Source organism: Microcebus murinus, chromosome 10 (assembly GCF_040939455.1).
Source record: "Microcebus murinus isolate Inina chromosome 10, M.murinus_Inina_mat1.0, whole genome shotgun sequence".
Classification (NCBI taxonomy): domain Eukaryota; kingdom Metazoa; phylum Chordata; class Mammalia; order Primates; family Cheirogaleidae; genus Microcebus; species Microcebus murinus.
The window spans coordinates 13432948-13450354 of NC_134113.1; the positions used below are offsets into that span (position 1 = coordinate 13432948).

The 17407-nt window shown below is 49.0% G+C and overlaps 1 protein-coding gene across 3 annotated transcripts in view; it reads left to right on the forward strand.

The window, feature by feature from the left end:
- The first annotated feature begins 4363 nt into the window (after positions 1-4363).
- Positions 4364-17407, forward strand: part of LARGE1 (LARGE xylosyl- and glucuronyltransferase 1) — a 509251-nt gene continuing 496207 nt past the window's right edge. For 2 of the 3 annotated variants that reach the window (XM_012752215.3, XM_012752217.3), the window contains exon 1: positions 6687-7164. The gene's annotated coding sequence lies outside the window, so the exon portion shown is untranslated. Of the gene's footprint in view, positions 4754-6686; positions 7165-17407 lie in introns of those variants that run through there. The other variant, XM_012752220.3, reaches the window with a different exon arrangement.

A 17407-nucleotide genomic window follows, 5' to 3' on the forward strand; every position in this document is an offset into this window, starting at 1 on the left:
GTAAAGGCTTCTTGCCTTAAGCACCTGCCTTTCTCTGTTGAGGTTATTCTCTGGCCATAGGAGCACAGAGGAAGTACCAGAAATTGATCACTTCCCAGGAGCTACCCTCAATAAATGAAGGGATTTGACAGATATTCCTCTAGGTCTCTTGACCTAGCAGGAGAGTTCTGAGTTATGTTCTATATCTTTAGTGTTCAACACAGTAACCACCAGCCACATGTGGCTACTGTAATTTAAATTTTAATTAACGATAGACAAAAATTCAGTTCCTCGATCACATAAGCTTCATTTCTTTCTTTTTTTGGGGGGGGGGTGGAGGAGAGGGCTTCAAGGTTCCAAGCGCAACCCCTAGGACGACTCCTGCCCTACAAAACTTGGGCACCAGAGTCCTCTCCCCACAGCAGCCTCAGTTCAAGCACACAACAGTCACATGTGGATAGCGGCCACCATATTGGACAGCGCAAGTATACGACAATCCCAGCACACAGTTCTTTAGGGCAGCTATTCTGCACAGTCTTTCAGAGTATCCTCTCAGAACCAAGCACTTGTTGACAACTTATTCACCCTTAGTTAGCCTTTTTCCTTTCCCTATTTCATTACCTCACACCTTCACTCTGTCTTCATCCATTTGCACTGCTATGACAAAATACCTGAGACTTGATAATTTATGAAGAGCAAACTTTCCTGGAGACTGGGAAGTCCAAGATCAAGGCACTGGCATTTGGGGTCTGGTGAGAGCCCTCTTGCTGCGTCTTCACAAGGCTGAAGAGTGGAAGAGAGTGAACCCACTCCCTCTAGCCCTTTTATGAGGGCCCTAATGCCATCTATGAAGGCTCTGTCTTCATGATTTAGTCATCTCCTAAAGGCCACACCTCTTAATACTATCGCATTGGTGATTATGTCTCAACACATGAATTTTGGGGGGTATTCAAATCATAGCACCCTGCTTTCCAGAATCAACTCCCAAATAAGCTTCTTGCACACAAATCCTTGTCTCAGAGTTCACATTTTGAGGAATCCTAACCAATGCAATACTGTCTGGAATAGGAAAGGGAGGAAAGAATGTTGTCAACTACCAACAGACGTCTTCTGCATCCTTGCTACTCAAGGTGTGGTCCACGAAGAGGAGCTTGTTAGAAAAGCAGAATCACAGGCCTCACCCCAGGCCTACAGAAGCAGTATTTGCATTTTAACAAATGCTTTGTCCTGCTTTATAGCTTTCTCAAACAGAGAGTTGGGGGAGAAAGCAGAAATTGATAAAACATACCAGTTAAATAGGGCTTCTTGCTTAAAAGCTTCAAAAGATATATGCCATCATCTTTTATTTCATATTTCAGGACTTTGCTGCCTTTACCAAAGTTTGAATTTTTTTTTTCTATTTTTGTCTTGAGGGTCTTACAGTCCACCAGCTTGAGGTCCTTTTCCATCAGGAGGGCCAGGACTTCAGGAGAAAAGCTCTCTCTGTCCTTTTTTTTTTTGGAGACAGAATCTCAATCTGTTGCCTGGGCTACAGTGCTGTGGTTTCAGCCTAGCTCACAGCAACCTCAAACTCCTGGGCTCAAGCGATCCTCCTGTCTCGGCCTCCCGAATAGCTGGGACTACAGGTATGTGCCACCATGCCCAGCTAATTTTTTCTATATATTTTTAGTTGGCCAATTAATGTCTTTCTATTTTTAGTAGAGACAGGGTCTTGCTCTTGCTCAGGCTGGTCTCGAACTCCTGACCCCGAGCTATCCTCCTGCCTCTGACTCCCAGAGTGCTAGGATTACAGGCGTTTCTCTGTTCTTTAAGTTGACCTTTTTAGCACTGATTTTTTTTTTTTCTTGTCTCCAAAGGGGTATTGGCTTCCCAGTTCAGCATTTTATCAAGAGGTGATCAGGGAGCTATACACCTGACAAGGTTTTACTCTGATGGACCTTCACAGCCGGTGAGTGAATAAACTTTCTCTTCTAAAGACAATGGGATTCTCTATCGAGAGCCAAATTTGTTCTAATTAGCTGGCTCTGAGGTTTGCCGTGGCGAGTCTACCGGAAGTTAATAATGCTATTTTGAGAATACTTATACCTCATCTGCTTAATGAACATGATGATACAAACATAAAATATTTTTCATTTCACAAAGAAAGACTTTATCCCCATTCCCTGTCTCATGTCTCGATTCTGGACTGGCTTTGTTTTTAGTTAAATTATGTTCAAATCACACTTCCATTAGTGTTAATTTGGTGGCTTTTGCAATGTTCTTTCATTCTTTAGCTAGCAAGTGGCTTCTTCTTTGCTTAGCCCTGATGGAGGCATTTTGTTTTGCTCGGGAATGTCTTTTGATTATTGGCCTGAATGACAGAGGAATGCTTTATGCCTGGTGCTTAAATTTTCACTTGAAACGTGTCTTGATAGAACATCTTTGGCAGATATTTCTCTAGCATTGGTTTAAGGAAAATTAGGCTTTATACCTGTGCTACCTGAATGCTGTTTGAGTCCTGACCCTCATCAAGGTCATCGTAACCTTACTTACTGGTAAGATGTGGGAAAAATTATTGTGTGACTGCTAGAGATTCACAAGACCTGAACATTTGATTGCTAGATACTGAAGCCTACAAAATAATTTTGGGCAACTTTCCGTAGGATCTGACCTGGTACTTAGTTCCTTTGACAAGTGTAACATTACTTGTTAAAACACTGTGATCCTTCCAGACTGGCTAGTAAGTCTCCTCTACTACCCCCTCCCCAATTATACCCTGCCTCACCCCTGCTGTGGGAACCACCCCTTCCTCCCACCACCCACACCATTTCGCCAGAACCCAGCACTAAAGAATTAATACCTGGCCTAGCAGGGGCTTTCAGGACTCTGCTCTTATGCTAGTGTCCCTATGGTTGGCTTGACTTTAATTACGTTGGCAGGTTGGTGCCCTGCTGCACCAGTTGTTAAATATTTTAAATACCCCTCCTGTGAGAATGCATTCATCTTGTTACCTGGCTCTTGAAGAGTGCGCAAAACATTCAGAAAATAGTCCTCAATCTTTGAAAGAAAGTCCTGTTTGGAATGGTAAAAATAATTGAGTTGACTTTCAGATAGTAAGAGGCCACTGTCCTTTCAGCAATATTCCTTTCTTGTATTTTTAATTTTTTTGGAGGTCAGAAAAGAGTTGGGAGTCTACATTCTTGACTCAGGAGTCAAAACTGGACTCAGGCTGTTCAAAACATAAGGCTGGATTTGTCTCCAAACTTTGCACCATGGTCTTAAGTTGTCTTCAGAATCCAGTTCCACTAGGAACAGAGGAAAAACGGAGGTGAGAGTGTGTTTTCTGGCTTCCTCTTTGAGATGCCTTTAGGGCCCCCTAGTGGCTGTTTTAAGATGCCAGGTTTCTTAGGATTACGTCTCCTTGACCCTAATAAAAAATAAAAGGGAGACCTTTCCGAATCTCTTCAGTGACAGATACAATAACTGTGTGGAGATAAATAAGTAACAGTTGGTTTAGAGGGCTCCATATTTTTCCATTTCTTAGTTCTTAGGAAAAGCTGTGCTGATTTTTTAGAAATAACAGATATATCACCTTACATATTTTATTCTGCATTCCTCACACTACATTATGTCGCAGCTGAAATCCTTTTAAGGCATTTATATCTTGGTTTGTGTCAAAGGGCTGTAATTCCTAGGCAACTACATCCTACCTTGGGTTTTCCATACATATGATATATGTAGTTGTTTGGGCTAGGGAGTTCCGGAGCTTTACAATTTTCCAAATGAATTCTTTAAATGGGGGGGCTTGGGTGGGGCTCGATTATTAACTAACTAAAAGGTTCAGCTTGTGGAATACTTAAGTCTGAAAACATTTCTGTCATTCAGAGCATTAGATATGCCACTGACTTTTAAAAACTGCAACCTTGAATCGATAGAGCAAAGCTTTTTCACATTTAATGTGCTTATTGAACGCTGCGAGTGAATTTTGTGAAGTCCCCTAATAATTATGTATTCAATGCACCTTACTGACCAGCGTGAATATTGCTCCTTCCCTCCCTCCTTCACCATGGTTATATTTTTCCTTCTAAGGTCCGATCTAGAGAATGCACTCCACTTGGGTAATTATAATGAACATGCTTCTTTCCCACATGCTTATATTTCAGTTTCTGATGTTATTCAATTATTTCTCCTTTGCTTGTAAATTTCAGGTCTCTTTTCCCTTCCTCAGTCACGTTACCCTCATTAATATGCTAATGTGCTGTAATAATGCATTTTACACCAGTAATGAAGTGAAGCAAAGCAATAAATAAAAAGAAAGCGCAAATTCTCGCTGTAACTCTACCCGGTTCCGGGGCGGGGGTGGGGAGGTGGGGGAGGAGGAAGAGAGCAGGAGGAAGGAAGGACCTTCGGCCCGCAAAAAATAAAAATGATCCCCTTGTTTTCAGCGCGTTCTAGAACAGAGCTGCACGTCAGAGGAAAAACGGAGCAGCTTCGAGCTAAAAGGCTTGGCATTAAACTTTGACACTTTAATGGTCCCTAGGATATTAGATAATATTTTATCCTATAATGTTCTTTTCCAACACGGTAATGGCATCAAAAACAGATACGATCTCTCATCCCTGCGACGTGCACGGCGAGACTCGTCCCCGCAGAGATAAGACAGCAGGACCCGAGCTTCGCAGCTAACTTATCCCGAAGCTGCGCTGCAAACGTCTCCTACTTCTTCGCCGCGGACGCCGCTGTGCGGTCGGCAGCTTCCCCCGCGTCCGCGCGGCGCGGTCTGCGCTGAGCCTAGGTAAACAGCGCCCGGGAGCGGGAGGGCGCGCGGAGGTGGCGGGGTCGCCGTCCGCCAGGCTGGAGGGGAGGCGTGGGGGAGGTCCCGCCGGGCCGGCCGCGGCCGAGCGCGCGGCACCCAGCGGGGAGCCGGGTCCCCAGCCCTGCGGGCGCGAACCCCCGGAGGCCCGGCGCCCAGCCGACCTCGGGGAGCGAGGCAGCCGGAGCTCGGCGGCCTCCCCTGCGCACCCTCCCCGCCCTTTGCAGGAACCAGGGTGGGCTTCCCGCTGCGTCGCGCGCGCCCCGGCGCGCAGGGACAGGCGCGCAGAGGGGAGGCAGACCCCCGGAGGCCCGCCCGGCTGGGGAGAGGTGGGGACCCGGGGGGAAGGGGACCCCAGAAGCCCTGGGACCGAGCTGAGGAAAAACCCGGGAGCTGGATCGCGCGCCCGGAGCTTCGGGCTCCGAGTCCGAGTTGTGCATCCCTCGGCGTCCTGTCTCTCTCCTCCTCTGGGCTTTCTCTCCAGGGAGGCCGCCCCCCATCCACCCTCACACCCCGCCCCGGTACCCCGGCCAGTCTCACGCATTCCTCCCTAGCGTGGGAGGACTCGCGGCACCCCACCCTCGCCCTTAGCTCCCGGAGGCTGGAGGTCCATTCAATGGGATGTTGTGCGCGGGCTCCAGTGCCAGGAAGGAGAGAACAAGAACAAAACCGGAACGAGGAGGGGGCGTGCTGTGCGTGCATGGGGGCGCATGTGTGTGCGTGTTGCAGGGGGCACGGAAACGCCGTTTCCCTAAAAGAATACAGAAAAATCCTTGGACAGGATTCTCGGATACAGACTCCAAAAAGATGCTGTCAAAGCCCTTCAACGGGGCTTCTCGCAGCCTCAGGCTGCCCCATACCCTGCCCACCTCCGAGAGAAGCGGAGACCCGGGAAGGGGAAACTTCCTACTTCCCACGACGGCTGCTGTGCAAAAGGAGGGTGGGCAGGCTGCACGGCCCTACGAGCTTGCAAGCGTCTCCACAGCAGCAGCTGCGCACCCGTCCCGCCTCCCTTCCCCCTCTTTCCGCGAGGCACGCCAAGCCCGAGGCGGCCGGGAGCGGCCCGGGTGGGGGGAGAAGGGCGGGGAGCGCCCAGCTTGCAGCCTTTCACGCCGACCCGGCCCGGGATCCCGGCTCCGGGTGTTGCTTCCGCCTGCCTGCCTGCCAGCAGCGGCAGGAGGAGGGAGGAGCCTCGCTGGGGGGCGGAGCCCGGGCGGGGGCGGGCCCTCGGCTCGCGCGGCTGCGGCGCTTGCCATTGGCCGGCCTCCCGGTCACGGGGTCGAGGGCGGGCGCCGGAGCGGGCGCGGGCCCCGCCCCCGCTCGGAACCCAGCCCCGGCTCGCGGTCCCCCCCAGCTGCACAGACATGACACAGACACACAGTCACTGCAGCTGCTGAGCGAGCCCGGCGCCCTGGGCACGCGGCGGCGGCGGGGCCAGCCCGGAGCCCGGACCCCAGCACCCGCCCGCCCGTCTTCCCCGCCGGCCCCCGCGCGGCGGAGCCCGCCTGGCCCGGCGCAGGAGGCGGGGATCGCGCGCCGGCTCCGGCCAGCAGCGCCCGGCTGCCGCGGCTGCAGCGGCCGCCCAGCTCCGAGCGCCGGGCGCTCCGGGAAGCCGGCGCGTCTCGGAGGCGGCGGCGGCCGAGGCCGGCGAGCGCTCCCAGCGGCGGGGGCCGCCCGCCTCTGCTCCCTGCACCCACCGCGCTGCGCTCCGCTCGCCGCGCCTCCGCTCCTGTGACCTTCCCGGGGCGCCTCCCCCGGCCCCGCGCCCCAGGCTCCGCGCCCCAGGCCGGGGCGAGGCCCTCTCCAGCGCCTCCTTCCCGCGGAGCCGCGGGCGGGCGACGCAGGCCCGGGGGGAGGGGGATCCGCGGCCGGCTGCAGCCCCCCCGCCGCCGCGCTCGGCGCCCGGCCCGGCCGGACTGCCTCTGCCCCGCCGCGCCGGAGCCCGGGCGCCCGGAGCTGGGGGCGCGGCCGCCCTCGCCTCGCCGGGCCGGTTGCGGGCAGGCCCTGCCCTGAAGGGGCGAAGCTACGGGGAGCGCGGGAGGTGGAGCCGGCCCCGGCGGCCGCTCACCGGACCCAACCCGAGGCGGACCCAGGCCCCTGCCCATGCGGGGCGCCCCTGGCTCAGAAGAGTCCCCCGGGCAGGGAGCGGTTCCAGGCAGCAGCCTCAGAGGAAGAGAAAGAAGGGACAGTGCTCAGCTTGGGCGACCCGGACCCTCCCCGCTGTGTTTGGAGCCGGGGGCCGTCGCGAAGTCTGCCCTTGGCACCGCCGCTCAGGCTAGGGCAGCGCCTGCCGGGACCACGACCCGGACCCCCTGCGCTTCGTAGGCGGCGTCGCCGCCGCGCCACCCGGCTCTTCCGCGGTCTTCCTCTGCCTGGCGGCAGTCTCGGCCAAGGTAAGAGCCCCGGGGTGCGAGAGAGCCGCCGCGGGGGCGCCCTGCTGAGCGGCGCCGGACAAGTTCTCCGAACCTGTGGCTGGTACCCTCTGTACTCGGGATGCTCGCGGGGAGGGCGGGCACACCCTCTGCTGCCTGAGCCGGGAGCCCTGGAGGGGCTGGAGGTGGAAGTCCCCAGGCTCCGAAGCCCCCAGGACCCGTCTCAGGGCCTGCCCGGCTCCTAGGCACACGGGCTGCTGACCCGGAGTGAGGAGTTTCCCCGTTAACACCAGAAGGTGAAGTGCCTGTCCGCCCCCCACTTGTTAGCTGTGAGCACCTGTGTTTTGGGGAGCCTGCTGTGTTTGGACAGTTCCCTCTTTGGCGGTACTGACCTCCCTTTCCTGGTGTGATGCTGTGAACTTTGCTCCTTGTTGCGGAGCGCGGAGGCCAATTTGGGGTGAGCGGCCACAGCTTGCGAGCCACTCTTTAGGACGGAGTGGTTGGTTGGCAGTGGTGTCTGTAAGGGGAAAACCTAACCAGCAGTGTCCGTCCTATTAGACAGAAGCTACTTGTGAGGAGTGATCCATTTATAGCGATCCAGACATTCTTGTAAATGTCACTGCTTTTGAAGTTTGGAGTGAGGACTCCAAAGTTTGTGCATCCTCAAGTTATTTTGTTCATTGCCTTCTTACCTTCTTTCAAATGTTCCTCCTAAGGAACCTCATTTCTACAAGCCTGTCCTTGCCTGTTTGAAATTTATGAAGCCTATGAGCTTCCTCCGGAACAATCTGATTTTAAATGGGTCACTTTGGAGGGAACAGATTGTCTTTTGCACACTGAATCCATCCCCTGGGTGACCCTGTTTAATGGGGATGGATTTTTTTTTTTTCTCTCCTGTGCTGATGTACCTCGGTTGAGCAGGTTTCTGCTGAATTCAGAATCCGTGAATTTTGTCACTCAGTCCATTAAAATGATCTCCTCAGGGAGCAAAATAGCAGCTTACATTTTCCGTGAATGTCACAGAAAGTTTTTCAGGGTCTTATGTAAGTGCCCCAAGAAGGAGCTCAGACTCATCTTTCCTCCAAGGGGAGACGGGGAGGGGGTGTCTGGAGGGAGTGTTGGAGGGGGTGGCTGGTGGGGGCGTCCACCTCACCTAAACCAGATGCCTTTCCACTCTGACACAGGTGGAGACCTGAAGTGCTTATTCACTCTGTGGAGGCAGTCACCTCAGGTTAATTTTTCTCCTCACCTCTCCTGCCTTCCCACCTCAGGAGTCGGCTTTGATAGACTTAAGATAAGGAAAGGTTCTAAATTAAGAAAGGAACAAGAGGTGGTTTTTTCCCCTCTTCCCTCACCAATGGGTGACATGAATGAATTACTCACAGTCATGCTGGGCCCTCACTAGGGGAAAAAATGTTTAAAAAACCTGGGCTTTAAGGTTTCACACATCTCTAAGTGAACCTTTATTTTTCAAGAGTACTTTAGTGAAAATTGCTTGAGCAGAACGCATTTATCGAGCCTTTCCCTGTTAATTCCATACCAGGAAGAAAACTAAAACGGAGAAGCAAACTCACGGAGGGTTAGATTGTAGTGGGTTTTCAAGAGTGGTGAGGAAAGGAAACAAAGCCCCCTGGTAGGCGTACAGAGGTTTGTAAAGAAAAGATCGCATCACTCTGCCATGGGCAGTGGCTGCTAGTACGAGCGGGCCCTCCGGCTTCACTTAATGCAGTGTGCTGGGTTGGGGATTAACTTTTTGATGTGAAATAATGCAGATTTTTTTGGCTTTTAAACCATAACTGGAAGGGCCTTAGAAATGAAGTGGACGTTTTTTTGGTCTCAGGTGCTTCCACCTCTTGGGAAGGTTGTGAAGGTTTCCTGTGGTTCTGGATTCCTGAGCTGTGCTTTCTTTAAAATTGATGTAGAATGCAGGAGAATGTGTCCTGTAGTGTCTCCATTCTTCAGCCACCTACAGTGGCAGGACACTAGGGGGGACTAGTTTTCTATTCCACCAGTGATGAAGAAGACACAAGGACCCGTTTTACAAAAGACGTCAGGGCTCATGAGCCTAACTTTTTGGTACCCAGTGCTTGCTTGCAAGAACAAGTGGCTTCCAAATAAATAAATGCTCAAGTGATGGGCCTGCTCTCATTGCAAGTGTCCTTTGGACAGCTCACAACTGGTTAACTGCAAAGTGTTATGTGAAACTCTGAAAAGACTCAGTTACAGTCTCCAAGTAGATAAGGGCTGTAAGTTTTGGGGAGATAGACCCTCCTGCAGACTCTACCCTTTGGGCATTAGACCGTGCTATCTTGAAATTCTCTAACAGTTTGTAATCAAAACTTCCCTTTTTGATTTTCTGACTGCACACCACCCACAGTCTTCATAAAATCACATTACTTCAAAACGTCTCTAGAATCGACTCCATCAAACTTAAAATTTCTTGCCATCATCCCCTTACATGTGCATGCCTTATAAAGATGTCAATGTTTGACAATGTAGTTGCACTTTCATCTCGGATGCTCTCTGTACTTCTAACAGTATGAAATCTTCAGTGTCTGGGGTTCTTCCAGCACAGTTGTAAAATAATTCTTTTTCCCCGAAGATCACTGCCCCATTGCCTCGGCTCACCCACAGTAGCCAGGTCTGGCTGAAGCTGACCCCAGAGGTGGGGAGACGGGAGAGATGAGAGGCAGAGTCCAAGAAGAGACTGTCCAGTTTCCAGTGTTGGCAAAAAAAAAAAAAGACAAATGTTGCCAAGATTTAGGTCTTACTGGATTCCAAAAGGCCCAATTCAGCATGCAGAATTAGACCCTGTTTGGAACCTGTGAACCTGCATGAGTTCTTCCTTCTCCCTGAACTCTGGTAGACTGCATTTGTGACCCTTTACCCATGTGGACAGTGCATGTTTTTTTGGGTAGTTGAAGGGGAGCAGGAGCTATTGTGGTCTAGGAAAAAAAATGGTCAACATAAAGCTTTATTTCTACTATCAAGACTTTACAGATTGATTCTTCTAGGCACAGTATAGCTAAGGGGTCAGAGACCAGAACCATTACATTTGCCATGGGGCCCCAACTCGTGGAAACTTGCTCCCGGAGAGGATGTATGCTGTGGTCCTGAGGCATGGAATGCAGTCTTGTGAATTTGAGGACTGCCAGATGGCAGAGGGAGAGGCAGGATACTGGTCTTCCTTAGGATCTGCGAATGGGAGAAGGTGTCTTTTCAGCCAGAGAGTCTCAGAGAGGAAGGGGCACAGTCGGTCGGGGGTATAAGACCTATGGGACTGAGAGCTGCAAGCAACCTGCCATTGATACACCTTGTGGATACAACCACCTCGCACAATCTGCTAGTCTTGGTGAGGCTTCACTGCTCTACTCTAGAGTATTTGACATTGAGAGGTAGTCAGCTTTTCTCTGTCTCATTGATATTTGGACAATAGTAGGCAGCAGCTGGTCAAGTTAAGGCTTAATTAAATGTAGTTTAGAAGACTTTTCTCTTTTTAATGTAACGTATAATAATGGACCTCTGTGCTGAGGTCACAGAGACTGCACACTTACCTTGTAGTCTTTTTGTGTGTTGAGGGGGCAGACATGGAAACATTACTACGAGCTAAGTATTAATATTACACTGCCACGCAGGTTTGTTCGAGCGATGAGTTTGAGCTTGCCAGGATAGTAGGAAGGAAGGAGGTCCCAGGCATAAAGACATAAAGAGCAGGATGGAAACCTTCAAGTAGGTAGTGTGCAGGGAGAGTAGTCAGAAACTAGTGTGGCTGGAAGGTGGGATGCCCTGGAAGAGGAATGCTTGGTGTTAAAAGGGAAATAATTTAGTAGGATTCCACGCTGAGAACCCTGCCCCAGCTCCATGCTTTACATATTCAAACAGTGGCAAGAATGGCCGTCAGATAAGATCCATGAATACTAGTTGATTATCCCGCATGGTTATTAAAAACAGAAAAAGATTTTTTTTTCTGCATTATCCTTCTACATACAGCATTTTGCCTGTTCTTTAAAAAACTATTAGCAATGCAAATAAAGAAAGGGTCCCTTATCAGCCCCAAGTCTGCCCTCTTGCGTACATGAATTACACCTGGCGCATTCATTACGCAATTATGCAGCAGTGGGAAAAATGACACTGTTACTTGACAAATGATATAGTTTGGTAAAAAAAAAAACAACAAAAAAAAACATAAAAAGAAAACCCTACCTCTGTGAGAACAAATTCCATTTTGTCAGTTTTGCTTCTGGGTAGAGATGTGGTCATGATTAATACCTGAATAAGGTTCTTGTATTAGAATCATTTAAGTTTTGGCCTAAACTTCCTTTGCCGTTGGAAAAGGAAGAGTTTTAGAATATTGAGAATGGGAGTGTGCGTATATGTGTGTTTTGTAGAATGAGCCAACTATATGGTGAGGTAGGAAAAGCAACAGTGTAGCTATCTGGAGGATATTAGAGAGAATGGAAAATTGCAGTTGCAACAGCAATCTCCAAGGCCAGGTGGATTTAGTTTTTCAGAAACAGAAACCAGAAGGACAGTGGTGAAAGTCAGAAGCCTTTCTGTGTGTTTGTGTTTGTGTGTCTTTATTTCCATCGTCTATCCCTTTGTTGAGTAGGAGAGACAGGATGGTTTAAGTAAAACCAGGAGAACTGGGGTCCAGTTTTACACCGTCCTATGCCAACTTGCTGTGTGACCTTAGACTATTTCTTGATATCTCTGGGCTTCAGGCGTAGTCTCTATATATTAGTGCAGGGTTATTTATCTTGTAAATAGGAATTTCGATGCCCAGAGAGGGAAAGGGCTTGCCTAACTTAGTTTGTGACAGAGGTCAGACTACTGTTCCTTAGGTTTTTCTAGTTTTCTAGCTCTGAAAGGGGAAGAGGCCTGACCAGTTCAAAGGTGAACTCTACCTTAAAATGTAAAACACTGTTAAGTATGAAATGCTGAAGAAAAGAATCACTAAATTTTTGCTGTGTTGGTCGTGGCCATTTATGTACACAGGCAGTCAGACTTGCTGCCAACTTCTTATGTCTTGTGGAAACCTGTTAGTTACGAAATGTTACACTGTTCTTTGGCTACAACGTGGGAATTAAGTGCTTTGTGATAAAAAAAAAAAACAATGCTGAAAATTTAAATTGTTTCAAAATTAAGTAGATAAAAGCTGATTTGGCCCATTAGGATTTTGCAAAGCCTAGATTGTAACTTGGAAAGGGAAATCCATTCCTTTGTCTGGAGAAGTTACCTTGCAGGGAAGCTGGTGGGTGAATCTAAAGAGAGGGATATTTTGAAGAAAAATAGATCCTAAGAGCAACTGTGTAGAAGCATAAGTCAGGAAAAATGAAACCAACTTTATTTTATGCCTCCAAATTTGTGAGTTGCTAGAAGAAGCCTCCTGACCACCCCTGATCTCCTGGGGTTATAGGGCATTTCTTATTGGAAAGAGGAGATTTGAAGTAAGTGCAGTGTCAATATGAGGTTTGTTAACATTATTATTTCAATATTGAAGCTAAATGGAGGAGTGCTTTATTTTAGGAGAAGTTGGCATATAAAATGTGATTTTAATCCCAGATGATTTGAGGTAAGTAATTGTTTGGGGTGCAAAAGGATTTTGATTTTACAAAAGGGATTCATAGCAAGTCTCCTTTTAATAGCTAGTTCCTTTATTGTATTTGGAATTATTTGATTAACACAATCGTGATAGATACTTTTGGGAGCCTCACCTGTTATATAAAACCAAGGACTTTTCAAACGTAAACTAGAATGTTTTAACAAATAACCCACTAGGTTGGCCTATCAAGAAACCTAATATTGAATTACAGTTACAGCAAGACGTACAGTAGTTATGTAAACTGTCATACCCACTCGCCTACCACATGGAATTACTTTGCCTCCTTCCTTACTTCTGGCAGATTGCTTATTTAACTACTGTTTTTCCTGGAGATAACAATATTAACTACCCACCCTCATAAGTTCCTTAACCACCCTCACATTCTACCTCTGTGAGTATATCAAGAACAGAAGTGGTTTAGCAAGTAAGTAAGGGGAGAGTTTCCAGGATTCTGAGTTCTCATCATTGCAGAGACATGGAATTCATTTTGTTCTGCTTAAGTATACAGTAGAGGCGGTGTGCATGAGCCATTAAAAAAAAAAAATCGAAATCATTCTTGTCTACTGACTTTTCCTTCACTGTAACGGAAATATCTAGGCTTTTTTGGGTTTTTTTTTTTTTTTTGGTTCCTTTATCTCTTGTGAAGGTTTCCAAAAAAGAATTTGTTCTAGGAATGGAATAAAATGTAAGGCGTTTAAGGCTCCAGAGGTAATTTTGGGCAACCTGGAGTTGTAGGTAATCACAGGCTGAGGCTGGAATTGAAAGTGCAGTCTCACCCATAATTTGAGCCTCTCTTGTCACATTATGGGGCTGTGCTTTGGACAGGCAGCAGAGGCAGATGGAGACGGAGCCCTGTCTACCCGGAGAGCTTTGCTCTTAACATAGTCCTTTTCTGAATTACCAAGGCCAATTGGGAAGAAAGGGCTTACTGATCTTTTCAGCTGTCCATGGTAGCATTAGAATTTAGGAAGATTTACAGCAGAACATGGGCATGTGGGGATTTCTTTCTTCCTTTTTTTTTTTATTTTTAATTTAAATTCAGCAGGGAATCATGGACTTTTGAGTGTTATTCTGTGGTTAGAGATTGCTGCAGCCGCCTTGGGTACATGAAGCACATACTTGTCATGATCGAGTAAGGTTGACATTGCTGTGGCTAACTGGAAGCCATCCCCTCCCCTGTTGCTTCCAGAACAGTTGCACAGTTGCTTAATATGCCAGCGCTATTTATTTGTGTACCAGCCTCCTTGACTGATGGCAGCTCTCATCTGGGACTGGCATTTAGCGGTTGTTTCAGGAGCCGAGGGAGGAGCGAGCAGGCATGGTGATGAGGAGGTGGGGCTGTTTCCACCTCCAGGAGTGGTGCTGGTGCTTAGTAGGTCTGCACTTAATAAGTTGTGTCCACACTGAATGATTTATGTAGTGAATGAATGAATGGCCATGCCTTCATTATTGGAGTGGGGGTGATGGTGGAGGGAGGGGGGTGAATAACAGTGGACTTAAATGGTGATGACTTGGACTCCTCGAGGCCTCTCCTGGAAGCTTTTATTTTAAAGGTATAAAGGACATTTCAGATTAGCAGCATGAATTCTCTCTCTTAAGGATCATTGTTGTGATCCAAACATTGATGGCTTTGTAAATAGGCAAGGAGAGTGCAACACCAAAATGCGTCGTGTGTTTCCTTTCCCCCGAATTTGTAGGAATTTTAACTTATCTGGAATGAGAAGAATGGGCATGCTGTAAAGCTTGCTCAAATTTGCATGCCAAGTGGCCCTGAAAATGCCTTGAAAGCCATTTCCAATGCAAGAAGCCTCAGGATGATTGTTGTCCAGAGCTGGCGATGATGATTATGAAATGACGTGGGTGTAGACAGGGGCAGTGGCTCCCACATGAAGAGGTTGATGTGGACTTGGGAAGTGGAGGGGAGGGCCGGAGCGCTCTGTCTCCAGTAGGAAGAGCTCCCCTCTGCCTTCTCGGTGTCTGTGCCCCTCTCTCTGCTTGTGTGACTTGCTCCCACCTGAGCACGACACAGAGACACCCCCTCTCTGTAAGGCAGCACTGCTGTGCTGAGAGACTGCCAAGGCTGGACGAGACCTTTGAGCCACACTAGACCGAAATCTTCATTTTACAGCTGTGGAAACAAACGCCAGGGAGGGGAAGAGAATTATCCAGAGAGAGGCTGGACTAGACCTCAGGCTCCCTGACCACCAGATGCGTGTGGCTCTACCTCCCCCCCCCCCCATACTTTCTAGGCTTCCTTTCACTTCTGTACTCTCTGCTTCAGTCTGATCCATACTCAAAAGCACTTTCTTCAAGTGCTCCCTCATCATTTGTGTCATTTCATCCTTACAGCAACCCATTTCTCAGATGCGGAAGCTGAGGCTCGCCCAAGTCACATGGCCACGAAGCATGGACTCAGGACTCAACTCTCAGCTGCTCACACCCTCAGTCAGTTGTCTCATTGCTCCTTTTTGCTGGAGCAAACCCTGCATCCTCTCTGCTACCTCTGTTTGGTTGAACTCTCTCTGTCGTGACTGTAGGCTCCATGACACTCTGCCTCCTTGGGGGGTTTCCTTCACTCATTCAGCCAGCAGATGCCAAGCACACCGAAGGTGCACAGGTCGTGGCTTGTGGTGGAGGTGCACATATTGTGTTCGTCATCTGCCCAGTGGCCTTGTCTTGGTGAGGGAGGAAAATGTTAATAAAGGCATGAATTAAGGGCAAAGGGCAGTGGGGACAGTGTGTTGGGTACCATTATGCTTGAAGGAATCAAAGAAGATGAGAATATTAGATTCGGGTCTTAATGAACAGGAGATGGGAGGATAGAGTGAGAGGCAGCATTACGAAACACAAAACCACCAAACCAAATCACAGGCATTGCCAGTGTCTAGATCCTTTTCTTATTCCCTCACTCCGGTATCAGCTCCGTAGGGGCTGCGACTAGGTTACTCTTATCCTCGTATCTATGGGAGCATCCTGCTAAGCTGTTAGCAGTTGGAAATCCTTCGATAAGTTGGAGAGCTTGGAAAACAATGTGAGATAAGTTAAGCAATAATAGAAGATGTAGACGAACAGTTCAGAGCAACAGTAGGAAGGATGTGATAATGCAATGAATGAAGTGGAGTTTGGAGGCCAAACACTGGTGGGAAACCAGAGTGGGAACTTCCTTTAGCTTCTCAGACTCCATGGAGCAGGTGGGATTTGAATTGGGTCTTTGGACAGAAGATCATTAGAATCTGACTGGGAGGATGAAAAGGAGGTTAGGTTGACAAGAGCACAGATATTTATTTTTGGGTTAGGGTTTCTGTTAGCAAGGAGTTGCAGATGAAGTTGGCAAGTTGGGTTGGTGCTGTGGGCTTTGGAGGCAGGGTAACTTTTGATCAGGAGAAGGGAGTACTGAAAGCTGTGTTTGGGGACGATGGATTTACACAGCGCTGGGGACAGATTGAAGTGGGAAGAGGTGAAGACGGGTGGGGAGAGTCCTTGGACAGCCTTTGGCACCAGTTCACAGATGAAGTTCCGAAGGCCACTGGGCTAGACCTGTTTCAGGAGGACAGAAGCCTGGGAAGCTTGTACATTTTTCTTGCATCTCAGTCACTGGCTTGCAAATGTTTGCTTGGTATTGAAGCCTGGGATGGTGTCCATTGCCCTCGGTAAAGTGGCCACGCTGGAATAAAGTCCGCTTATGACACAAGCAACAGTTCTTAAAATAGTACTTTCTCCTTTGGCTTGGCTTTGGTGGAAATCCACTCTGCGGAGCCTCTCTTCCTGGGGGTTTGTTTAAATGTGCCCCGGCTTATAGAACACCCTTTTTCCTAGCCTTGGAGGACACCCAGTAAGGGATGTAATAGAGAAAATTCTTCTTTTCCTCATGAGTGGCTTCTGAAACGGCTGTGCAGAGCTGAGAGCAAAATGCAGGGAGCTCTGACACCTGGGTTCCGGACTCGGCCTACAACTGAGGGCGGTTTCCTTGCCTCCCGTGACTGCTGGCGTGCCTCTGCCCGCTGAGATTTCAGTGCACGCTGCTCAGAGTCGTGGAGTATTCTGGCTAACAGTTTTCCAAATAGGATAGTCCAGTCCCATGTCTATAGGCAGTCTTTATTTTTAATCCTTAAGGAATGAGGGTTTTTCTAGAATGTTCTGTGCACTTACCCTCCCTGGCTGTCAGCCACTGGAAAACACCCAGACTTCTTAGGAGGACGCACAAAGCTGGTCATGAGCTGGCCTTTGCCTTTCTCTGCAGTCTCCTGGCACCCCCACGCCATGCATCGCCATGCCATAACTGGTTCGTTTTTTTTTTTTTTTTTTTCCTTCCAGGTTAGTTTTCCCTGAACCTGCCAAACTGTGCACATACCCCTCCTTCTGCCTGGTAAGCTCTTTCTTTGTCTGCCTGGGACACTGGATTTTTCCTTCAGAACCCAGCTCGGGTGGTCATTCCAGGGAGCTTTTTTTCCTGATGCTCAGCTACACCTGTGCCTCACACTGCCACTGCTGTGTGTTCTACGCGGTCCTCTCTGTTCTTGAGCCCGGCTGTCCTGCCAGGACGGGGAACCATTCGGTGAAGACTGCAGCTTCTGACTCTGGGGGGGTCCTCAGGGTTTGACTTTATATGCCTGGAACATGTCTATACAGTAAATGGTGGTGGTTGCTGTATTGGATTTCATT